The sequence below is a fragment of the Lissotriton vulgaris genome, chromosome 11 (assembly GCF_964263255.1).
Source record: "Lissotriton vulgaris chromosome 11, aLisVul1.2, whole genome shotgun sequence".
In the NCBI taxonomy this organism is placed as follows: domain Eukaryota; kingdom Metazoa; phylum Chordata; class Amphibia; order Caudata; family Salamandridae; genus Lissotriton; species Lissotriton vulgaris.
In genome coordinates, this window is record NC_141699.1 from 154,546,048 (window position 1) to 154,571,230 (window position 25,183).

At 47.8% G+C, this 25,183-nt stretch overlaps 1 protein-coding gene across 7 annotated transcripts in view; it reads left to right on the forward strand.

The window, feature by feature from the left end:
* KDM2B (lysine demethylase 2B) overlaps nt 1-25,183 on the forward strand; it is a 1,060,697-nt gene that overhangs the window by 1,023,862 nt on the left and 11,652 nt on the right. The window lies entirely within an intron of this gene.

Here is a 25,183-nt window from a genome sequence, read left to right on the forward strand (position 1 = left end):
GATTGTACCTTATAATGTTTAAGGAAAGTTGAGCGGTAGTACGTTCTTGGCGCATCTAAACCTCTGACAGACAGATTGCCCATCAGTTTCAGCCTTTCTGACGTTACTCCACAGGACTGGTGTAACGAAAATACCAGGCTCCTCTGCCCCTGCTGTAGTCACCCTAGTCCTTCTGTTGCCTTGGACAGGGACCAGGAAGGCAATACGCAGGTCGGCAGGGCTATCAAATTTACTTGTGTCTGTCCCCTGCAGCATCAGCAGCTAAACTACCTAAGTTTGCCATTAGTAGCATACCGCCTCTCTGAGGGAGGCATAATCCAACACTTTCTCCCAGGGTGATGGGCGCTTTATATTGTAACGCTGAGCTATCCCCTTCCATTACTTTCGGAACCACTGCAGATTCCTCCCACAACTGATTGGCTGTCAGAGGAGCGCCTATTTATCTTACTGCAAGAGGTGCAAGCTCTGCTATCCAAAGGGACCATCAATAGGGTTCTGGACTTGGATGCCTGGACAAGTTGTTACTTGCGCTATTTCATTGTGAAGGAGGAGGATGGAGACTTTTTCCCGATTTTTAGATCTTTCCCTCTGAATACCTACCTACAAAAGTACAGACTCAAAAGGCTCACACAGGTCCAGGTTCTATCCACGCTGGATCCGCGTACCTTGATGGATGTCTTGGATTTGCAGGGTGTCTAGTTCCACTTCTCTGTCCTGCAGTCCCATGGACGCACCTGCGTTTTTACTTTGATTTCACAGCAAAATTTAATTGGCCTTGTTTTTTTCTTTTCCAAAAATCTTGATCTTGTTTTTACTCTCATTTATGACCAATTAATTGTAGTGGTTGTAAATATAAAAAAAAAACACAGTTCCAGGTAAAGGATAACTGTTACACAGCCGATAAATTTGAGCCAGTATACCTCTGAGCTACCAGGACATACGTACATTTATTCAACGCCATGATTTTTTCCATCTGGCCTTTTCAGGAAGGCACGTGAACGTGTTCTCTCTTCCTGCCCTTCGTTGGCATGATTGTTTATGGGCCTAATTTAAAAAGCCCTTTCATAGATTGTTTGGATATTCTATGGTTTGCTCAAATATATATATTTTTGACCGGTTGATGACTTTTTCACTTTTGGGGGGTTGAAACACCATCAGCGCTTCTTACACTTGGGAATGGATTACAACTCGCAATTTTGCATTTTCATTTAAGGGCTACTCAAAAAGCTCTTTATCCCATTTCCATTGTCTGTTTACCCATAACACATTATGTATTGTCTAAAGTGTTTTTGTTGTGTGATAAGTTGAGCATAAGGGCTTTATGCATTCATCGTTTGTCTTGTTTATGTTGTGTCTAAGTATGCTTAAAATAATAATTTGCTATATTTTTAAAATGTTTTTGAAGGCACTCGATTGTTATTTTTGTGGTATCTTTCACATTTATTGACTGTGTAATAATTACCCTTTACCTTAAACAGCTGTTTATATAGATTTCATTGCCCCTGGTCTGGGTCAGTTGGGCCGCCAGTTGTGATTAACCGGTTGTTAATATTTAGCACAGTTTGTGCGTGATGTAGATCTACCATTTGTTCGCTCGAGAATGACCAAGTCGTCTGCATATTGTAGCATTGTGACTTCACAGATTTCTACCCTGGAAAGGAACAACCTGGCAGTTAGCAGGCCTTTTTCAGTATCCACAGTGTAAAGGTTAAAACGTAGGGGTGACGGAACACATCGCTATGGCCCCCTTCTATGGGTGCTGGTCCTACCCCAAGATGCGTGATTAAGAGCTTAGGATTCTGGTTAGATGATATCTTTCATTTAAAGTACAAGCTAGAAAAACTGCGGCCACATGCTTCGGCTTGCTAAAATCCATACGTAAAATCCTCCCTCAACTTCCAGATGGAGCCAAAAAAAACCTGGTCCAATCCATAATTTTATCAAGGCTTGACTACGGTAATGCGCTCTATCTGGGAGCCTCGGTCTCTGTGATCCAGAAACTACAGGTGGTCCAGAATTCAGCAGCTAGATTGCTGACGAGCACGAACCATCGCTCCTCAGCCAAGTCAGCGCTAAGATTACTCCACTGGCTACCGATAAAAGACCGGGTACATTTCAAAGCCCTCTGTATTGCCCATAAAAACCTGCAAGGCAAAGGCCCCCCTATCCTTACCAATCTGATCATACCATACAAAACTACCAGAAACCTCCGCTCCAACGATCTTAACCTGGCACAAGTCAACAGAATCAACAAGGCTCGCACGGGTGGCCGCCTCTTCTCCTATAACACTTCAAAGTTATGGAACTCTCTAACCCCCCCACTTCTTCAGGAGCCCAATCATCTTTCATTTCATAAGAAACTAAAAACTTGGCTCTTCCCTGGAATCTAACGAATAATTGATCCCTGTTCACCTCAGACCCTCTCTGTCGCAGTTTCAAGCGCTGGGATGCCTCCGGGTAGCCATGCGCTATAAAAGAGTTATTTTCATTTCATTTCATTTCACATCCCTATTTAGGCCTGTATTTATGCTGATATTTTCGGCTACATTATGGCGGCTTCAAACCTTGATTCTCACCGAATTATTAGTGTATTACAAAGCTATGGCCCTCTGTAGTGCTGGAAGGCTACCCCACTTTGTAACTTTTGCCCATAAAATGTGATGGTCAACCGAGTCAAATGCACTCTGTAATCAATTAGACCGCATACACATGTCGATTATGGGTGTAGTAGACTTGTGGTCTAAATATACCAGTTTTTCACCATTGCTCCAATATTGTTAAAAAATGAAGCAATCTCTTTTGCTCCTACAGACTCTTTATATTTCGATATGTGCAGAAAAGCATTATTCAGTTGCCCCCTTGGGAGAGAACACACGCCTCTCAACAGTGCCGCCTGTGTTTGTCCACGTTATTTGTATATGCCCTAGGTTGAGGGACTTGAGGCTCACCCTTCTGTTTCCATCCTTTAAGTCACATGCTGTCCGACCTGCAGGCAGGCAGTTAAACTATGTTTTACTACTAGTAACATCAAATTGAGCTGCCAGGTTGTGAAGTTTTTTGACTCAGTAAGAAAAAGACTTCGTATCGCCTGAAGTTCTGTATTAGTACCTAAGGTTAACCTCAAACTGTCCATTGCAAACTTTCTTTTTAAAAAAAATTTAAAAAAATTGACAACTGTTTTTAACGCTCCTACTGGTGTTTTACATTTTGTAAAGATTTTAACTAATTATGTATAAATAAAACATTACCTTACCTTACCAGTTATCCATTGGCGAATATTATTGTCTTAGGTTTTCATCATGTAATTCCTTTTTATGGGTATGTAATCGGTAAATAAGGTACTCAAAACCCTAAATCCTCAAAAGCCTAAACCCCGTTGATTAAATGGAATTAAGTTTTTCTCTTCTGTCATGTTCTCTAGTTCCCCCAGTAAGATTGTGTCATAGGTGTTGGCTTCTATGTCCAGTAGGGCGATTAAGCAATAGTTAGCAGGTTTGCTTTTGTCCCCTTTCTTGAAAAATGTGATGTCAAATACACCCTTTCCAAGACTCCAGTACATGAGCCTGCTGGAATGCGGCTTTGTGTTTTGAGCACAGGCAGTTATGTCATTAGTCAGTCTCTGTCCTGTAAACTGCTCCAGGTATTCCATTTGGGCCCAGAGCTTGATTAGTTCTAATTAACTTGATTATGGGGAGAATGTTTTGTATTGTCAATGGATTATAAAGAATGTACTGGAAATTTGTTTTCCTAGGTGGTTTACTTGTTAAGGGGTGCGATCTTTCTATGGCCTTTCCTCCGTCGCAACAATTTGAGGACAATTGGGCTATGATCCGGATGTTTCTGCCTTGATCCTAGATCTCAGTGAAAGCAGCTCTGAGGATTCATGCCCTGTTAACCTCATGCATCCTGCTTGCCCACTAAACCAGGGGGCTTATAATAGCTTCTCTATGGGATCTGAAGTCTGTTTGGGCTGAGCACTAAAGAAACCTGTTTGGGTTATCTAGGATTCAAATGAGACTGCACAAGATCTGCTATGGTGACTGCTCAACGGCAACCTGACCAGTGGCACGCCCCTTTTCCTACTCTGTACAGAGTTGATGGCAGTGACGAGCGCCTCACTACTGTGTTGGAGAGGTAGAAATCAGAAAACTTGTCTGTCTCCACATCAGTTACCTTGAGTTGCGGGCGATTCGCTTCGTGTTGCAGGCCATCCTGCCAACCCTCAAATAGGGCAGACTAGTGCAGATTCTTACTGACAACACCACCGCCATGTGGTAGAGAGGGAAGCAGGGCACAGTGGGGTCCTGTGCCAGAATGTTCTGCACCTCTGGAACTGGCTTAAGCATCAGGACATATTCTTGATCGTACACCACCGGGGAAGATCTTTAAATACCAGGCGGGCAAGCTCATCTGACGACCCCCAGCGGATCAGGAATGGCTGTTACACCCAAATGTGGTTAAGGGTATATTTCAGCAATGGAAAGAACCCTAGCTCGATCTCTTTGGAACCGCCGAGAACACGCAGTGTCAACAATTTAGTGCACTTTCATTCCCAAGAAGGCTCTTCTTTGTAGATGCATTCTGTATAGAGTTTAGCACAGCACACCAGTATGCCTACCCATCACAAGAAACATCATGTTCTTGGGAGCGATTCTGGACACCACAGTAAACAAGGCATTTCCCTCCATAGAGAGGCCACTGGGGCTAATATCTCTTTCCCAGGCATTTTGCAAGAAAGTATCTTTCAGTACGCCGTTACAAGTCGCTACTAGGAACAATGTCCTCTTGCATCTCCCTCGTTCCTTTCTGCCGGTTAAAAAGGCGCCCTTTACAGGAACAGCTGGATCGGCAATGGTGTCAGGCAGAGGGATCCTTCGACGACAGGGTGAAAATCAAACCCGCCGTGGTCACAGCGGTAGCATGGTGGACCCTAAAACTAAACATTTCAGTGGGCCTTTCCTTCCTTACCGAACCAGCTCCACTGGTGATTACCACTGATGCTTCCCTGGAAGGGTGGGGGAGCGATTCTTCAGGACCTTTAGGTCAGCGGCCGTTGGAAGTTACAAGAACAACACCTTCACATCGATTTTGTTAGAGCTCAGAGCAGAGGGGCTTAGCATTGCTGGCTTTCCTGCAGATTATACAAGGATCTGCTGTACTAATCAGGACAGACAACACAACAGTGATGCATTATCCCAACAAACAGGGGGGTGTACAAGATCACTCTCCCTGTCTCAGGAAGCACAAAAAATATGGCAATGGGTTGTTCAACATGGAGTGTCCCTAAGAGCGGAACATCTTCCAGGGGATCAGAATATCAAAGCAGACATTCTGAGCAGACTAAAATCACCCTGCCATGAGTGGGAGATCAACCAGGATATCCTACAAAGCATCTTCTTCAGATGGGGAGAACAGACAGTGGACCTCTTCGCGACAGCTCCGAACCAAAAATGCCGGTTCTTCGCAAGTTGGCGTCACTAACGGGGATCTTGGAAGAATGCGTTTTTATTGGCATGGTCAGGCGTCTTTGCCTACGCCTTTCCTTTGATTGCCCTCTTGCCAAGCGTTCTTACAAAGTTAAAAAATGAATCGTGCAAATAATACTGATGGCTCCATAGTGGCCCAGACAACACTGGTTCACGGAGCTGCTCCTACTGTCTGATTTCACCCGATTTGCCTTCAACCCATACCGTCACTCTTGATGATCTGCCAGGGACAAGTGCTTCATCCAGATCCGAAATCACTACGCTTAGCGGCCTGGCTCCTGAACACTGCAAATTTCAACACCTAGATATTTCATTGGAATGCAGAAATATATTTTGAAATGCCAGAGCTGAAAGTGCAAACAAGACATTTAGGATGAAATGGAAGAGGTTGTTTGTGGTCCCAAGAGTATAAGATTCATCCTTTGAACTCCGCAGCTCATGAAAGTATCCCATATATTTATTCTGCTGCTGGCAAAATCTGGGTTAGCCCATGCTCAGGACCATTGTTGTGGTCCGAAAGAATCCTCAAACAATTCATGAAAGGATTATTTTGAAACTTTCCTCCCATAAAACCTCCACCTTTCTGGCAGTTGAACATCGTACTATCTCAATTGATGAAGCATCCCTTCGAACCAATTCACAGGGCGGACCTAAAATTCCTGTTGTGGAAGGTAGCTCTTCTCATAGTGCTCACTTCAGCCAGGAGAGTTGGGGAGATACAGGCTCTCACTATACAGGAACCTTTCTTACATTTTAAAGAAGACAGGATTTTTCTCAGGACTAATCCTAAATTCATTCCAAAAGTGCCGACAGACTTTCATCTGAATGAACCGATGATCCTTAACAGATTTTTCCCTCAACCATCAATGGCGGCGAAAAAGCTCTCCACTCACTGGATGTTCAGTGCTATCTGAAGTTCTTCTTGCAAAAGACAAGGCCTTTCCGCAAGTCTTCTCAATTGTTTGTTTTTTATAGTGCACCCAGGAAGGATTTTCCTTTATCAAAAAGGGGAATTTCCTGATGGATTTAAATTCAATACCATATTGCCATCAGGCTGCTGGGAAGCCGTTGAATGCATGTGTTCTACGAGATCAGTGTCCACCTCAACTGCTTTGTTTGCGGTAGTACCTATCCAGGATATCTGCAGAGCGGCTATCTGGAAGAGTATGCACACCTTCACCAGACATTACTGCCTGGATGCAGCCCCTGAGAAGGATGTGGCAGTGGGACAAGCAGTACTGAGAAACCTTTTCCAGTGACTGTGAGCCCTCTTTACCATCCCTCCTTCCTTTATTGATTACATATGCACATTTTATTATGTATTGTAATATATGCAATTTTGAAAGATTCAGTATATATGTATGTATAAATTGCTATTTTCAATGTACATACGTTGCCTGGTTCCAGGCATGTAAATCTATGGAAGCTCCAATACTAGAGTAAGAAAACAAGTTACTTACCTGTAAATGTAGTTCTCCAGTATTGGAAGCTTTCATACATTCACATGCGACCCACCCTCCTCCCCTGACAGGCTCACCTTGGATTTAGCACAAAAGATGTCTACGGCACAAGTGCTGGACAATCTGAGGGGCAAAAGGTTCTCTCAGGAGTGTTCTAGAGGGTGAGAGGTTCTGATTGGTTCAGGGACAAATTTGATCTTTTACATAACCAAGGTTATGGGTTGCAAAAGGGAAATGGGCCTAGGCCTCTTTTCAGTTTGGTATCTAACTAGGCATTGCTTTTTTATATACCGGAGACTCCCGTCTTGATGGGGAATGATTCAGGCATGTGAGTCTATGAAGGCTTCAAATACTGGAGAACTACAGTTACAGGTAAGTAACTTGTTTTCATATATACACACACACATCTTTTTAAATCATAAAGGCTCACTTTTTATATTTTTGGCGGTCACTTTGTCCGCAAGTCTGCCTGAGCGCTGCCAGGACCTGCTAGACCAACTGCATGTGTGGATGCCTTCGGCTGTGCAAGGCATGGGGTGGCTTTTCTGCAAAGGGGTTGGATGCAGGGCATGGCCGGGACCGTACACGACATGGAGTTGGCTTTACGCATGGTAATAAAATATTACTTTATGTAAAATAAGCCCTAGAAATTTTGGGGGAAAAAAGTTAGTGACGTAATAGTTACAAATTATAATTATATCATACTTTACATAAAAAAATTCACTGAAAAAAAAAGGTTTAAGTAATGTTTATGTGCAAAATTGACCTTATATTATACACTTCCACAGGTAGCCTAGTGCACATTAACAGTCCACCATAGATATATGGGAAACCCTCATTGCACACAATGTTCAATATGTATACAACTGTGCGAAAAAAACGAAGTTCCTCAAGAGTGTACACTCTATGCACCACTTGTCAAGAAAGACACTATTTACTTAAAACAACCACGTTCTGAAGGTGCTAAAGATCATACTACCTGCAGCCTTCATACTGTGGTGAAAAGTTTACAGATAGCCTGTCTTTGAAGCAAAAGAAGCATATGTACATAATTTAGTACCTGGTGCACACAGTGTTTATGTTGACATTGTCATGCTGAGATGATTCTGTCTAACGACTCAATGCTGCTTAAAATACGTTTGCCCTGTTGGAATTTATTTCTGCAGAACCTAAAAACGTGTGTGGAACATGCTGGACCCAAGTCGTCAATTGTCATCTGCACACTGTTACTCTTCAATACAAAGATTTATGATGAGTTCAAAACCTCCACACACCTATGATACATTAGAAGCACATGCGTTTTGTAAACACTTACACCCATTAGCTGGGCGCAAGCTACATAAAATTAGGTAGTTAAGTAATATGGTAGTTACCTGCTACTTTGTAAACTATAAATCAAACTAACACACGGAGTAAGTTATAGTTAGCTCTGCTATCTTTAACTGGTGAATTTCTTTTTTTTTTCAGTTCAAAGCTTTTGTCACAGACTATTAACCTAACTGTAACGTTACTTTAAGCTTCGTTTTTTTCCGAGTGAATTTCTAGTTTGTCTTTTTAACGTCAAGTAATATTTTACTAACAAATTGGGGAGAACACATGGGCCCCCTCCACAAGCCTTATTAGTGCCTGGGGACCCCAGCAAACAAAACATCCAATGGTCCATTTGTTTTTTAAAGTGGAGCCTCCCTAAAATTTGTTAGGCCAGGTAACCCTATCCGCTAGTGCCCGCACTATGAAAGGTGAGTGCCCGCCCAGGGCACCCACTATACACTTGGTGGCCGCAGAGGGTGCCCAATGGACCCTGCGGCCACAGCTAGCTTCCTGCATGCAGCAGGAGCCAACATTGCTCTCACCCAAAATATGTGCCAATCCCATGCAGCCCTCCTCCCAGAGCCATTAAAGGCCCTAGGGATCCCATCCCCACATGCTGCTAAACTACTTAAAAGAGAGAGGGACGTGAGGCTCCCTCTGTCTGCCATTAATGGACCCGGAAACCCAATTCCCCGGGGCTGGCGCATTAGCCAAGTTCCGGTTAGCCCAATTCCAGGGACATAGCATTTTTTAATCTCCTGCCAAGTGGGAGCAAAGACAGTCTGCTGCCCCCTCCTTTTTAAGTAGTTTAGCGGCGCCAGGAGATGGGATCCCTGGGGCCTTTAATGACTCTGGAAGGAGCTCTGTGGCATTTGATGGCTCTGGGAGGAAGGCTGTGCGGGATTGGCACGTTTTTTGCTTTACTTACTTGGGCCCAGGGAGGGGGGATCCTTCTGGGTGTCTCCGCCCCTTATATTTACTTTTTTTGTTGTTACTTCCTCCAAGTCTCTAGTCTTGTAATTGACTGGTAGCAAACTTTTTCTCATCTTGCTGGCAGCCAATCACAGCGCTTAATCCCTCAGGAATCTGACTGCTGTGGGAGGAGGATGACCCAAGGGAAATAAAGCTCTCCAAGCCAATCAGAAGGCTGTACTTTTAAAATTGTCACTCCTGAAGGGAGCTTCTTGTGGACCCAACAGTCCAGATATACAATTATATTTTACCCTTAATTTCTAAAAAAAAAACTACTGAACGGATTTACACCAAATCACTAAAAGCACAATCTGTGTACCAAGAACTAGCTTCCTGCCAAATGTGGTGTAATTTCGCTCAGCACCTTTAGTTGCTTGAGGAGTGGGGCTAAGCGGCCCCCCTCCCCTGAAACTTTCATTGAGTGTACACCTGGCAGCAACAGCTGCCTACTTACAGATCAGACATTACAAATCCATATTTACATTTCCTGTTTTTAAAGTATTTATGAAAGGACTTAACTGGAAAATACCTCCTCGATTCCCACCACTCCCTTCATGGGGCCTTTGTATTGTCCTTACTCGCCTTACGGGACCCTCCTTTTGAGCCCCTGCATTTTTCTGCATTATTTTCTCTCCTTGAAGGTGGCTTTCCAATACTTCCTCTGCAGAGTTAGTGACCTTGAGCCTTTGTCCATTGAAGAACCTAATATCAAGTGCACAAAGATTGAGCTGTCTGTGGGAAACTTGTCTCTTGCCAAAAGTCATCACTCCTTTTCATGTTGACCGGTCAGTTGATTTGCCTCCCTGTTTTATCTAAGTTGTATGAGAAGAGTTTGACACATTAAATGTTAGAGGCGCTATTATGTTCCAAAATGACCCTGGCAAGTCCCAACCGCACTTTGGCAATCCAACTTCCATAGATGAACTTGTCAGGTAGACTGTAAAATGAATTCAGATTTGTTATGCCTGATCTAAAGACCTGTTGAACTCTTTTCTTAGGTCAAATCCAATCAGCAGATATCTGCAAAGTTGCTACTAGATCTATCTGCACATTCACTTAAAAGAACTGAGGATATTTATGCCCGACAAGGAGCACAAATTGGATTAACTGTATTAAAAATTGTTCACACATCTCTTGCTTCTTGAAAGTCACTTTTCTAGTGCTCAGTCTTCTGCTTTTTTGTCTTTGCTAATTACTTGATCTACATCAGCACATGCTGCAAATAGAAAACGTTACTTGTAACAATCTGGTTACAGCTTGTAGTGCTGTAAATTCATGTCTTCTCCCACGTCCTGTGATACAAACTCATGTCATATTAATGCTTATCTACTTTATCAATAAATGTTCTTTCTCCAGTTATCAAACATTATAGTACTTCGTATCTCCACACTTACCACACAGAGAAAAGCACAGTCTAAGTTGGAGCTTGTATCCTCCTGGTGCATTGTGTGTTTAAAGGAGTTATCCCAAGTCACCTAAAAATCAAAGTTTCTTCTTCATTGAAATGCAACTTGCAAAATCTAAGCTTAACGTTATAGGGCAGGAATGTGCAGCTCCTGAATCAACCGCACTGCAAGCTCCCATTGTTACCGGTAAGTAATGTTTTTCTTTTCCACCATTAGCCTGCCAAGATTTGATCTTTAGAAATATTGTTGTGCTTTTACTACAGTGTCTGGTCTTCCCTACCAACTAGCAAGAGTCCCTTACTCAGAGATTGAACTTCATTTAGGCATTCCTGGCACAAGATGCATTGAAGCTTTTCCTTAACCTAAGAGGATCTTGGATATTAGGGCTATCTAATGTTTCTGGGCTCAACTCAGATTCTGCTGGTTCTTCGTTTGTTGGCTTGGACTAGTGCATTCTGCTGGAGCCGCACTCTCATTGATGAATGAAGTTCCTTCAGTAGTTCTTCAGGAGGCAGTGGCTCCAGTATCAGGGCAGCCTTTCTACTCACATGAAAATGTATTGTTCACTGCTCCTAGACCCCATTAGTTGAGTTCCCGTAATAACCTTACAGTGGATCAACCTGACAGTCCTCCACAGTTGCAACGCACCTTTGTTACGAATGCCTCCTTACTGGGCTGAGGCTCGTATCTAGGTAGGAGAATGGCATGTGGCCTTTGCTCCCAGTAGAATCAACACATGCACATTAGTATGCTGGATATGAGAAGTTAGTCTAGTCATGAGTGCATTTGTTCTCGCTATTTTGGGACAAATTCTTTTGAACAGCTCTACTGCGGTCTACTACATCAAACAACAGGGCAGTTATTGGACACTGGTGCGAGGCTTTGCATGTGGAAGTTGGCTCTGCAACAGAGCACTTTCCCAGTGTCAGTCCATCTGGTGGGCACTTTGAACATCAAGGTGGAAGTCTTGCGTTGTCTGCCTCTTGAGGACAATTGGAAGAGCCATACCAAAATGAGATACAAATTTCTCACAACTAGGATGTCTACATGTCAACCGTTGCTACAGGGTTGAACAGGAAATGCAATTTATTCTGAGCTCTGCATGTCATGCAGTGCTGTATCCTGGTGGACACCTTGTTGCTCAACTGGCAATAGGGACAGATTATGCGTTCCTCCAATTCCTCTGCCCTAAGAGGTGCGACTGAAGGTGCTAGGGGTTCAAACACAACTGATCTGTGTTAACTAATTGAAGGGATTGTACTCTGATCTGGTGGAGCACAACATTCAACCACTTGTAACTCTCCCATATAGACTAGATCTGCTTCTGTTGCAGAATAATTAGGTCTTCAACACCAATTCTTAGACTCTTTTCTATACATATGGCAATTAAGCCGAGTCAATTGGAGATTTTCTGGGTGCTGCCAGAAGTACTGGGTGCCATCTTAACTGCTCAGAACCCTATATCCAAGTTAGTCTATATGGCCTGCTGGCTTAAGTTCATTTTGTGGTGTGAGTCCACATTCTTAAAGCCCTGCAAAGCTCTCCTTTCTGAAGTTCAGCACTTTACATTGCAGAGCAAGGCTTGGCAGTCAATACAGTTAAAGGATATTTGGCTGTACTGTCTCAAGATCTGTCTTCTGACCAGGCTTCCTATTGAAGTCATATCTGGTGGTGTGTTCTTAAAAGATCTATTGTATTTACTTCTACCCTCACCCTTTATTGTTCTACAGTGGGACATACATTTAGTGTTCACTTTTCTGATGGCACTTTCATTAGAGGGGATGAACTGTTCCATTTGTCTTCTGTCTCGACTCTCCTTCTTGTGTCGATTACTTCCACCCATAAGGACAGGAAGTTGCAGGGCGGTTGTCATTTAATGCCTTCTACCCAGATAAGTTTGTTCTGCACACTTGCCAATCTTCCTATCAAAAGTTGTATCTCAATTCCACATGGGTCCATCCAGCACACTTTATCCTTTCTTTCGCCCTCCTCTCTCTTCCAAGGAAGAGAAATGGCTGCACAGGCTGGACTCTATATATGCTGTTTTGTGCTTTGTGGAGAGCTAGATAATCATAGGTTTCGCAAGCGGTAAGAAACCATAGTAGTAACCTCATGTTCTGTGTCACTCTTAACATTAAAAGCTGCATCTGAAAGAGACACTTTAGTGATAGATTCCTTACCTTAGAAATACCCCAAGGCGTCAGACTGGATCCGGAAATTTTTGCGTAGCGATACCCCTGCGCCCCTACAGGCGTCGTCCGTCGTCGGCGTCGTTAGCGCCGGAATGACGTCGCCGGAGTACTTAGACGCCGCCCATGCGCGCTGACGTCAGTTCTTCTTTTTTCCGCGCCAGCTAGCGCAGATCCGGAGAAGCTCTACCTCTTAGTCTTTTTTGACTAAACGTTTTGATATTGTTTCTCTGCTCGAGTTTTCGACTCCAACGGTGCCGGTAGGGATGCCCGGGTTTAAACCCTGTTCCAAGTGCGACAGACTGATGTCGGTTACCGCCCCCCATCGCCGGTGCCTCAAGTGTTTAGGCCTAGACCACAACGACCGCACCTGCTCCGACTGCTGGGCCCTGACGTCTAAAGCTGGGCGGGAGCGGTCCCGCAAGCGACTGGAACTCCGGCAGTCGGCCCACGCCGGTCCAGGTCCCGGTCCCACAGGAGGTCGAGGGACCGGTCGCGGGGTCGGAGCCCTCGCAGCTTCGGGAGTGGGCATCTGTCGTCAGGATCCAAGTCCTCAGGTAAGAGGCATAAGAGGTCGGAGAGACATCCTCGTTCCTCCGACTCACCCCGACGCTCGCACGATGCGGCCAGGGGTTCGGGTGACACCACCCACGAGGCTCCGACGGAGTCGCGGACGTCGCCACCTGCCCCACACCTTCGGGTCCCTGGGCATGACGCGACGCCTGAGGAGATCGAGCGGTACATCATGGCCATGAAGTCACTTACTCCTCAGCCGGGTTCCGTGGCGCCTCCGGGCCCAACTTCCCCGGCTGGAGGGCCTAGCGGGTCGGGTGCTTCGGCTCCGCCGCCGCCGGGTGCTTCGGACCCGGCGCCGCAGGCCCTCCCTGGATCCGCTTCCGGATCAGGGTCGTCGCCGGTCGACCTCACGGCGTCGGCCCTGCGGGTGTCGCCCCCGGCGCCTGCTATGGGCGCCGTCCCCGATCCTACCCTCGGTCCGGCGCCGGAGTGGCGCCGCTCCCAACGGCATTCAGAGATTTCCATTTCCATGAACTGGCCCCATCTGTTGACCCTGAACTACAGGAGATGGGTGACGAGGGTGATTGGGAGGGGTCTGAGGACCCTCTGGCACGGGAGTGCCGGTCTCAACAGGACTGGACATGTGAGCTTGGGGAGGCCAGTGGACTTGACACTTCGCCAGACACTGGATTTGTCTTCCCTCCCACCGTGGCTACGGAGGAGGGGGCTGCTTATAGTGTAGTGTTGACACGGGCGGCCAAGGCCTTAAACCTTGAGCTCCCTGTCGCGGCCGTGAGGACTAACCTCCTCACTGAGGTCCTTAAACCGCAGGCAAGCTCCAATGAGCCTCTTCTGCTGTTTAATGAGGCCTTGTGTGACGTTCTTGTGGGCACTTGGTCCAAGCCCGCCACAGGTCCGCCTGTGGATAGGAACGTGGCCAGACACTACCGCCCAGCCCCGGGCGACCCTTGATTTTTGTCCACCCATCCCACCCCCTAGAGCCTGGTCATCCAGGCCTCTACTTCCCAGACCGCATTTCCGTCTGCTCCGCCCGATCGGGAATCCAAGAGGTATGAACAGTTCGGGAAGAAGGTGTTCTCGTCCCTGAGTTTGGGACTGCGGTCAGTCAATACCGCATGCCTCTTGAGCCGCTACACCCACACCCTGTGGGCCACGGTCGCGGACGTGCTGTCACAAGCCCTTGCGGAGAGTCGAGATGCAGCGCAGTATTCCATCCGGTGTGGGCTGGATACCACGGACTCACTGGGCAGGGCGATGGCAACGACGGTGGCGGTTCGATGCCACGCCTGGTTTGGGTCTGCCAACTTTTCGGTCGATGTCCAGGCTACTCTTCTGGACATGCCGTTCGATGGCCGTTGTCTCTTTGGCGACAAGGCAGACCATGCGCTTGAGCGTTTTAAGGACTCCAGGGCTACGGCCAAGTCCGTGGGCCTCTCGCCTTTCGCTCCTTTTGTGGCCACGGAAGGGGCGCCCCCACACCTGCTGCCAGCCACGCGCCGCAGAATGTTCAGCGCCGTGGCGGCCGTGGAATCCGCCGTAGCGGCAGTCGGGGACAACGGCGAGGCCAGTCCACACCTTCCCTCGCAGCACCTGCCTCAAAACCCTCCTAGTCCGTGCTCTCAGGCCCATGTGACGCCAGTGGGGGGAAGGGTTCGCCATCACCTCTTCCACTGGCGCACTGTCACGTCGGACAGGTGGGTGCTGCAAATCGTCCGAAGGGGCTACTCCCTCCCCTTCGAGGCGACCCCTCCAGCCATGCCACCGCAATTCCACCGCGTGTCGGGGATCACTTGCAACTTCTGCAAGAGGAAGTCACGCCCCTCTTGGCCTAGGGGGCCATCGAGCGCGTTCCTGGGCCGGAAGTAGGGTGTGGTTGTTACTCCTACTACTTTCTGGTACCCAAGAAGGGCAAAGGGGGCCTACGCCCTATCTTGGACCTACTGAACGTCAACGGCTTCCTCCGAAAGGAGAAGTTCAAGATGCTGACTCTGGCTCAGGTCTTAGCTGCCCTGGACCCCGGAGACTGGCTGGTAGCGTTGGACTTGCAGGATGCTTATTTTCACATCCCCGTCCTGCCGACCCACCGGCGGTACCTCCGGTTAACGGTAGGCCACGAGCACTTTCAATTTACCGTGCTCCCCTTCGGCCTTACCAGCGCCCCACGGATGTTCACGAAAGTGATGGCGGTGGTCGCAGCCCATCTGCGCAGGTTAGGGGTGTCAGTCTTCCCCTATCTCGACGACTGGTTGTTGAAGGCGGGCTCGCCCCAGACAGTCGTCAGCCACCTCCAGACTACGGCCGATCTCCTACACCTGCTGGGGTTCTCCATCAACGTGCCGAAGTCACACCTGTGTCCCTCTCAGAAGCTCCTCTTCATCGGAGCGGTTCTGGACTCGGCGCAGTTTCGGGTTTATCCTCCCGAACAGCGGGTTCGGGATATTCAGGCTCTGATTCCAATCTTTCAGCCTTTATCCCGAGTCTCGGTCAGGTTGACGCTGCGGCTTCTGGGGCTGATGGCCTCCTGCATCCTTCTGGTGCATCACGCCCGGTGGCGGATGCGGGCTCTGCAGTGGGACCTGAAGTTTCAGTGGGCCCAGCATCAGGGCAACTTGTCCGACCATGTCTTGATCTCGGAGGGCACTGCAAGACAGTTGCAGTGGTGGCTCACGGACCGTGATTAAGTCAGTGGCAGATCCCTCTCCCTACCCCTCCCGGAGCACGTAGTTGTGACGGACGCGTCCCTCCTGGGCTGGGGGGACCACATGGGAGAGGCGGAGATCAGAGGTCTCTGGTCTCCGGATGAGTCCCAGCTCCACATCAACCTTCTGGAGCTGCGGGCGATCCGACTTACACTGAAGGCATTCCTCCTCTCTGTCCGGGGGAGTGTAGTGCAGGTGTTCACGGACAACACCAACGCCATGTGGTACTGCAACAAACAGGGCGGGTGGGGTCGTGACCCCAATGCCAGGCGGCTCTGCGCCTCTGGCAGTGGCTGGAACATCAGGGCCTGACCCTGGTGGTCCAACACCTGGCAGGTTCCCTGAACGCCAGGGCGGACGAACTCCGCCGTCGGTGCATGATAGATCACGAATGGCGTCTGAACTCGGACGTGGCGCAAGGCCTCTTTCAGCAGTGGGGGGAGCCTTGGTTAGATCTATTCGCCACAGAAGAGAACGCACAATGTCATCAGTTCTGCGAGTTGGAATTTCCAAGGCGGCACTCGCGCGGAGACGCTTTTCGTCGAGAGTGGAGTTGCGGTCTATTGTACGCCTTTCCGCCTATACCACTTCTGCCCAGAGTGCTGAAGAAGATCAGGCGCGACCGGGCCTGGGTTATTCTTGTGGCTCCAGACTGGGCACGAAGATACTGGTATTACCGAGCTACTCAGCATGTCAGTCGATCCCCCGATTCGTTTGCCTCTTCGGGAGGACCTTCTGTCGCAGCAGCAGGGGACGGTCCTCCACCCGAACCTGTCCAGTCTCCACCTACAAGCTTGGAGATTGAGCGGCGACAGTTGAGGCCATTTGACTTGCCTCCCGAAGTCTGTAATGTCATTCTGGCAGCCAGGCGTCCCTCCACAAAGTCTGTATACGCCTGCAGGTGGAACAGATTTGTGGCATGGTGCACAGCAAAGGCTGTGGATCCACTCTCTGCACCCCTTTCTGAGGTTCTCCTCTTCCTCTTGCCCAGCAGGGCTCTGCTCTGGGCACTATCAAGGGCTACCTTTCTGCCCTTTTCGCCTTCTTAAGGCTGCCTGACCAGCCTTCCTTATTCAAGTCCCCGATTGTAAATAGGTTTTTGAAGGGCATCACACACATGTTTCCTCCTGTTTCTTTCGTGATGCCCCAGTGGGACTTGAATCTTGTACTTACCTACCTAATGTGTGCTCCCTTTGAGCCGCTCCATAACTGTCCTCTCCGTCCTCTTACGTTGAAGACTGCTTTCCTGGTTGCCATCACCTCTGCCAGGAGAGTGAGTGAGCTCCAGGCTCTTTCTTCTACACCTCCTTTCCTCTCTGTTCATCCGGACAAGGTTGTGTTGCGGACGAGACCCTCTTTCCTGCCCAAGGTTGTCACAGCCTTCCACATCGGCCAGTCCATTACCTTGCCCACCTTCTTTCTGCCTCCGCATTGCTCCCAAGAGGAAGAGAGGCTCCGTCTGGACCCAAAACGTGCTCTCTCTTAATACCTGGATCGCACATGCCAGTTCCGGGTGGATGACCATCCCTTTGTTGGTTACGTGAGCGCTAAGAATGGAAAGGCGGTGCACAAGCGGACCATCTTGCGGTGGATCATCTTGTGTATCCAGGCGTGTTACTCCTTGGCTAAGAAGGAACCCCCTGTTGGACTAAGGGCTCATTCCACTCGGGCCACGGCGACTACCACTGACCTGGGCCGAGGAGAGCCCTTGCAGGACATTTGCCAGCCAGCTACTTGGGCCTCGCTGCACACGTTTGCAAGACACTATTGCATGGATAGCCAAGTCCGGAGGGATGGCTTCTTTGGCCGTTCTGTCCATCAGGACTTTCTGGTGTGATTATTGGTTCGCAGACCCACCACCGGGGTTGGTATTGCTGGGGTATCTATTCTAAGGTAAGGAATCTGTCACTAACGTGTCTCTTTCAGATGCACAAGTTACTACTTGTGTAACGATATCTGTAAGAGACATTAGCTAGTGATAGATTCCTTACTGATCCACCCATCCTCCCCGTTCTGCGAACCGATATCTAGGGTTAAGGTCATCCCCATTCAGGGCCCTAGTTTCATGGCACCAGTGTTGGTTCTATCATGGCTCTGATTATCTGGCGCGGAAAAGCTGTCTATCAGAACTGACGTCAGCACGCATGGGCGGCGTCTAAGTACTCCGACGTCATTCCGGCGCTAACGACGACGGACGCGGAGCCGCAGACGAAGCCTGCCGGCGCGCAGGGTTATTGCTACGCAAAAATTTCCGGATCCAGTCTGACGCCTGGGGATATTTGTAAGGTAAGGAATCTATCACTAACTAATGTCCCTTACAGATATATCGTTACACAAGTAGTAACTTGTGCTTTACCTTGGCTAACAAAGACTCTCCATCTGATATTCTTTCTCGCTGCAGCCAGAAAATGGCAGTTTCCATTGCTCTCACCAGAGGCATCCAGGTGACTGGTATTTGCCGGGCAGCTACTCCTTCTTTGCGTAACATGGCTAAACGTTTCTGTCTTATGCATGGGTATGGAGTGATGGAAGCTTTGCAAAGCATGAATTACATGATTTCCTTGATTATATAGCACTACTCCGTCCTGCCTCCTTGTGGGTACAACTGTGGGGCTCATTCATAAGGTGAGTCACCTCCAGGAAGACGTTACAATTAGAAGATAAAGTTACCTTCAGTAACAATATATTTCCTGCATGTGACACTCACATGCTATATGCACCCCTGCCATCTGGCTTTGGCCACAGACATTGCGAGTTGTTTTTCTTCGAAGAAGAGTTTTCGGGATGACTTGTGAAGCTTCCCAGAAATCCACAGTGCACCAGGACAAACTCTAACTTGACTTGCTTTTTTCTGGCATTGGGTTTAGACATATCTTCAAGTGTTCCTGTTATTTTCACTCCGAGACACAGGGACGCCAACTTTTACCTACACAAGGGCCTTTTAGGACTGTCGACGGCTTCGAAGTTTAATTGTAACTCAAGGCCAGTTCATATGAGAATGAGTAGTGTCGGGGGAGGTATGGAGAATAAACCCTTTAAATTCTGCCCTGACTGTAAAGTTCTTATGGTCTTTCCAGCATCAGGTTTTCAACCCCTGCTTCCCAAAGAGAGCCTTGGATCTAGGGCAAGGTATTGCCTGAGAGCCCCTTGCCTAGACCCGAGAACACCTTGCCTTGACCCGAGAACCTCCTTTGAAGAAGGCTTGACGGTAGGTGCTGTCCACTGTTCCTGAAGCTACTTGAAACTGTAAAACAACGTTGGTGCAAAAGACTCCTCAAACTCCAAAAGTTACACCTTGTCCTGAGACACTGAGATTTGACACATGCAGCCAGTAAGCCTATCTCGGAATTGAGATGGACTCCAGAGTCAACTGCGAATCAGCCTCTAGCTTGTCTCTGTGCAACCAACTCCCTTCCAAACACAAAGGCAACCAGCCTGAAATACAGCAGAAGAGGATTTACATTGACAGCATCTCTGGCCACATCCTCACACGGCTAACACCAGAACGAGAAATGTTGTCTCACCTCTGACAAGGTATTTTCTGAAGAGGTTAGGGCTTATCCTATCCCCAAAAAAAGAATTAGGGATCCCACGCCATCTCACGCACCTTCACCATTGCACACACCCTCACGCTGTCCATCCCTGGCTGAGTCCATTCACACCGACTCTAAAGGGGACCCTCGGCAAACCAGTCAAACCCATATTTTGATTCTTGGCAAAATTAGATTGTGGACCCTCCAGGCAACCCCTCTCTGGAGGCATACCCTGTCAAACCCTGCTTGCCCAGCAACCCATTCAATACCAAAAAATCCCTGTACCCTGGACGTTAGTTAGCATCCGTCTAGTAGACATGAGAACATGATTTGCTGGAAAAATATACTGTTTCATTCCAGACCCACCCCCTCTCAATTTATGGTTAGGTGTGTGTTCTCTAATGCCTTACTGTCCACAACAAACTACTGTTTGTAACTGCAAGCAGGAGAATCCGAGGAGAGTTCAACTCGACATATCCAATGATGTCTGCCCCACTGAGACAGTCCATCCACCCACACTTGAAAAATAAATGAAAACAAAAAATGTGTGGCGGAAAGGAAGGCACCTCACGGGCGAACAACCCTCTAGACAGCAATCTTCTTTTGCAGACATGTTTCACCAGGATGCCCTTATTGTCCACATGGCACTTAAAGTGGTATTTATGCTTGGCACAAGGAATACCCCTCCACCTGATAGATGGCAGAAACGTAGAAGATGCAGGTAGCAGTAGGGACTGTCACACAGTGGTGAAACACTAATTCTGTAATCCTGCTCTCTAGTTAAGACTCTCCTTTCAATTAACATTTTACTACTAGCCTATTTTAAATATGAAGCAGCATATAAAGAGTATTGATATGGGCAGTGGGTGTCCTGGCTGAATTATTTCCCCATTGGTACAGTCTTTTGGGAAAGGTGCCAAAAAGGTGTTTTTGTGCATATGTGTGAGCTGGTAATCTCTACAGTACCTGCGCCCAGAGCCTCAGCCAAAGTGGCAAAAATTATTAAAGTGCACTAGTGCCAAGTGGTGGCCTCTGGCTAGTTAATAGCCATGGTAATGAATAGACTATTCTGTGGGTCAAAATACAGTAGTTGGTTATGAGCTTTTGCAATTAACAGGTTGAGTCATTAGTTCGAGGTCGGAGGTGAGCTCTATGTTCTTTGACAAATTTGCCCCACCTTGAGAGAGAACTTATATCTGATTGAGAAAAGCGTATCGCAGAGGCCTACTGGCAAGTAAAGGCTCCCTTCATCAAGAAGATTGGTTTCAGCAAGGACCTTCTAGCAGCGTCAAGGGGGACAGCAGCACAGGAGGTGTAACCATGATTTTCGCTTAAAATTGCATAGTCTGCAAGCCCCCTCCTTTTTTGGAATGACCATGCTGGATTGAAGTCTGCTATTGGAAGACCAAGGAGCCGCATGTACAGAATATCTCTACATACACGATGATTGATGGATTCTGAGAGGTTTGGCTGGGGACTTACGGACAGATAGGTGTTCAGAGGGACTAGAATGTCTGAAGACTTAATGTGGCGATGTCTTGCTTATATGAGGCTAAGCGTAGCTGCCGGTTGATTGCCTTCTTCCAGGTCAAGAAAGAGATGGTGTCGGTTGTTAATGCAGATGCTACAATTTGAAGAAATGTAATTGCCTTCTGTAAATGGAAATGCCATGGGTTCCCTGGGCTCTCAAAGACGTCTTTCAGGCACGGCTTAAGTAAATTTGCTGGTGCTTTTAGTTTGTGTATATAATATTTCAAGATGTCCGCCTCACAAGTTAGTATTTGATTTGTCAGGCCGAATTCCAGGCGGGTCCTAGGCCTACGAAGATGCCTGGGTAGTTGAAAAGCTTTCTTCAGATCTGAACACTGCAAGTGTTCTAGACTCTGAGTACAGGCACCAGGAAAAACCTGGTGCCCATAGTGTAGCGCTGGGAGGAGACAAGAGTTTAGAACTTTCAGGAATGGGGTAGCAGAGGCAATTTTTAGATTCTCAAAGCAAGTGAGCCCTTATGTGATGGCTACAGATTTCTTTTTTTGTGAGGCTAAGTGAGTCGACGGTTTGGAGATCTCTGAAAATCAAACCCCCAGATAATTATATTTCGGTGCTGTTTTAATGGTCATGGCCCCCGTTTGCCAGGAAAGAAGTTTCTTATTTTTGTGGCGGTCGAAAACTGCGACTTTAGTCTTATCCTGGTTGATCGTAAGATAGTTATTTTCGTTGTATTTATGGAAGCTGCTTGGTGCTCGCTGTATGCCTATTTTGGTGTGGTCCATTATTTCAATATCATCTGCATATTGGGGAGGGGGCAGACAGCTGTATGCCAGGGCTTTGCCCACCTCTGCGTTATATAGATTAAAGAGCAGGGGAGCGAGGACGCAGCCTTGGTTCAGACCACTTTGGATAGGCATTTTGGAGGTGCCAGTACGTGACCCTATCCTCACCCTGACACGTGTGAGTAAAGAGACTATGGCCCCTAAGAGGTTTGAGGGAACATCCCATGTGTTTAATTTCCTCCAAAGCATTGGACGATTGACTTTGTCAGAGAAGTGTCGATTTGTTTTCTTTGGGCTACTTGATGGCTTGGAACAGTAAGTGTTGTGATGTTATTTATGGTTGATGCTGCCGCACAAAAACCTGTCTGAAAAAATGGGAGAACATCGTTGTCCAGAGCCCAGGCCTCTAGGTGTTTAACTAACAGTCAGGCATATGCGTTTGCCTCTAAATCCAACAAGCAATCAGACGGTAATTGGATGACTTTGTTGGGTCACCTTTCTTACATATAGGACACTGGATGGAGTCCCTCCAGGCATCTGGTATTTGGACAGAGAGGAAGGCTTGATTGAATAGGGGGGTCAGAACCCTTGCCCATACCTCAGGAGCTCTTTTAAAGACTGGCTGGAAGGCAATTGGTTCTTGGCGCACATTCATTTTTCTGTGCCTTGATGATTTTACAAACCTGGGCTATCATAACGAAATCCAGCTGATTCTTTGTGGGCTGGTCGGTGGACCCCTACTTGTCCGCACACCCTGATGCTGTTAGATTGCTGGCTTACAACGTTGTGCCATGAGTCACCCAGGCTCTTTCCGGTACTACCTATTCCCTGGATGGATTTGCAGTTTTTAGTCTGTTAATGTAATTCTAGAAGCATTTGGTGTACCTTGAACCATTCCTTTTCTTCTGATGCTTCCTTAGTTTCCCAAACAGTTTTTTAATGTTCTTTGCACAATTTGACGATGCCCATTTTAGTTTTGATAGTTGGGTTGCGTTTGTGACTATGCATGGACCTTCTTAACTTCATTCATGAAGTAATGATGCCCTTGTCATCTTATTGGTTGGTCTGCGTGTTCCCTGTCGCCGTTGGGGGCTGCTTGCTGCCCCCAGAGGCTTGTAGAGAATCCATACGTTCAGTAAACCGTCTGCCCCATGTGTTATGCATGACTTCCAGAGCACTGATAGTGGACACTGTGGTTTCATTGCCAAGCCACTTAAACACCACTGAAGTATGTGTAGGCCTCCATTTGATCCGCATAACAAAATTTGTTGCTTTGACTCTTGTAGAGGAGCCCACTGCACAGAATTTTGGAGCAATGGGAGCTTTGAAGGTTAAGGTCCGGAATTTGTCAGCTTTAATTTCTGCTAAGAATTTCAAAGATGGTGAGATGGTTCTCTAGAGATTCAGACAGAAAGGTGTCAATCGTTGAGATTTCTTTTAAAGTGGCAGGGCTGAAGATGTAGATTTTGGGAATTTAGAGCTTGTTCGGTAGTTTAAATTGAAAGTTTTTAGCAGGTTGTTTTTTTTCCGGTCCTTAAATTTACGAACTGGGATGCTGGCACTTCCCAAATCCCTGATGTTGAAGTCACCTATGAGCCAGGACTTCATGTGAGGCGTGGTCCAGAAGAATGGCTTGTAGGCATCGGCAGAAGTAGTCAGTTGCGTGTTGTATTGAAGCTTTTTGCTAATTTTAGTAACAGTTTATCAGCAAGAAAGGGGTCTTTTTATGACAAATTGTAAGCCTTGAGATTGTGGCTTCTTGGAAGACTGGAGAGTATTGGTTGAGGGGTACAATCATGTTCTTGTCAGTTTGCTTGATGAAGATTGAGAGACCTCCTGAGGGGCGAAGAAATAAGTTGGTGAAATTTGCTGAGTTAAAAAGCTCATGTAGAACTGTAAAAGGACCCATGTCTCCTGTAAGCAAATGGTATTGCTATTATTCAGGACAGCCACAGCTGGATTACCTGTAAATCTACCACAGGCCTGCTACGTTCCACAACGTGATTGTGATCTTGGGCTCTGTCGTGAGCTTCTGGGCCTGTGGACGGTTAGTCTTGGTGGCAATGTGTAATCCTCCCGAGGACCCCCTTAAAAGCTCCACAACTGATTCCACTCGTCGTCGCCACTGCTTCATGTCCTGTATTTTGCATTTCTTTGTTTGTGGGCACACAATACTTCTAGTGAGTTTGCAGCTTTAGTTGCACTTAGGAGCCTTCTCCCCCCCCTTTCCTCTCTGACCCTCACCTCCCAGTGCCGAGCAGAGGGCCCCGAAGGGCATTTCAGCGTGAGAGGGAGTCACTGCAGGGGCCCCGGTGCGCTGCGGGGACTGTCTGGGGCTTGCTGAAGAGGACTCCCAAACTACCCCCCCCCCCCCAACCCCCCTGCCCCCTCCTGAGACTGCGGGTGGAACGGGACACAGATGTTTACCGTCCCTGCGCGGCTGCCATATTGTGCATTGGAGGAGCGGCGCCACGGTTTGGGCGCCGGCCAGGGTGGTACTCGCCCGTGCTGGCAATTGGTTTATAGGGGGAAGACCCCTGCGGCGCTGGCCACTGAGAGGCAGAGCAGTACATCAGTCTCAGGACTAGATGAACTGTCCAAGTCTGCTGAAGTGGCGGGAGGAGGTGGCGAAGCGGCAGTTGTGGACAATCTGAGGCAGAAGGAGGGTTGCCTGGAGCTGGCACTAGATCTGCATGCCGGTGGTGGCAAGGTGAGAGCGACTTCTGCCACTGGAGGCTTATAGGGATCGACAACTGACTGCTAGTGCGGCGCCAGGACAAGGAATGAGGGCTACTGGCTGCGGGCTCTAGCCAGGGCGCAGAGACTGGGGGTCTGGGACCGCTGCATACAACCAGGTGAGGTGGCCGATGCCGCTGGTACTAGGGAGCACAAACTGAGAGGCCGACTGCTCTGACCCACGAGCAACTACCGAATGGCGTGTGCTTTGGAAGGCTCAAAGTGACACGCAGTCGGGTGCAAAAAACGGTAGGCTGAGTTGCGGCGAGACTGTGGGGATTGCACCTGGAAGCTGCCGACTGGAAGAGGAGTTCTTGATGGGACACTGGCATCATTGTAAGAGCACGGAGGTGGGGTGATGTGCAGGCTGCAAGGCGCGCTTTACTGCGTGACTCACGCCCTTCCCCTTATGCAATATTGATGCCCTGGTATTGTGCTGACCGCTAGTGGTGTATGAGTGCAGACTGGAGCTCTACTGCTGGACTTGGGGCATACGAATTTAGGAGCCACCTGCATACTTTTTGTATGATGCCTGGTGGAGCTACCTCGCTAGCTATGGGGAAGATTGACTTTGGGCTCCC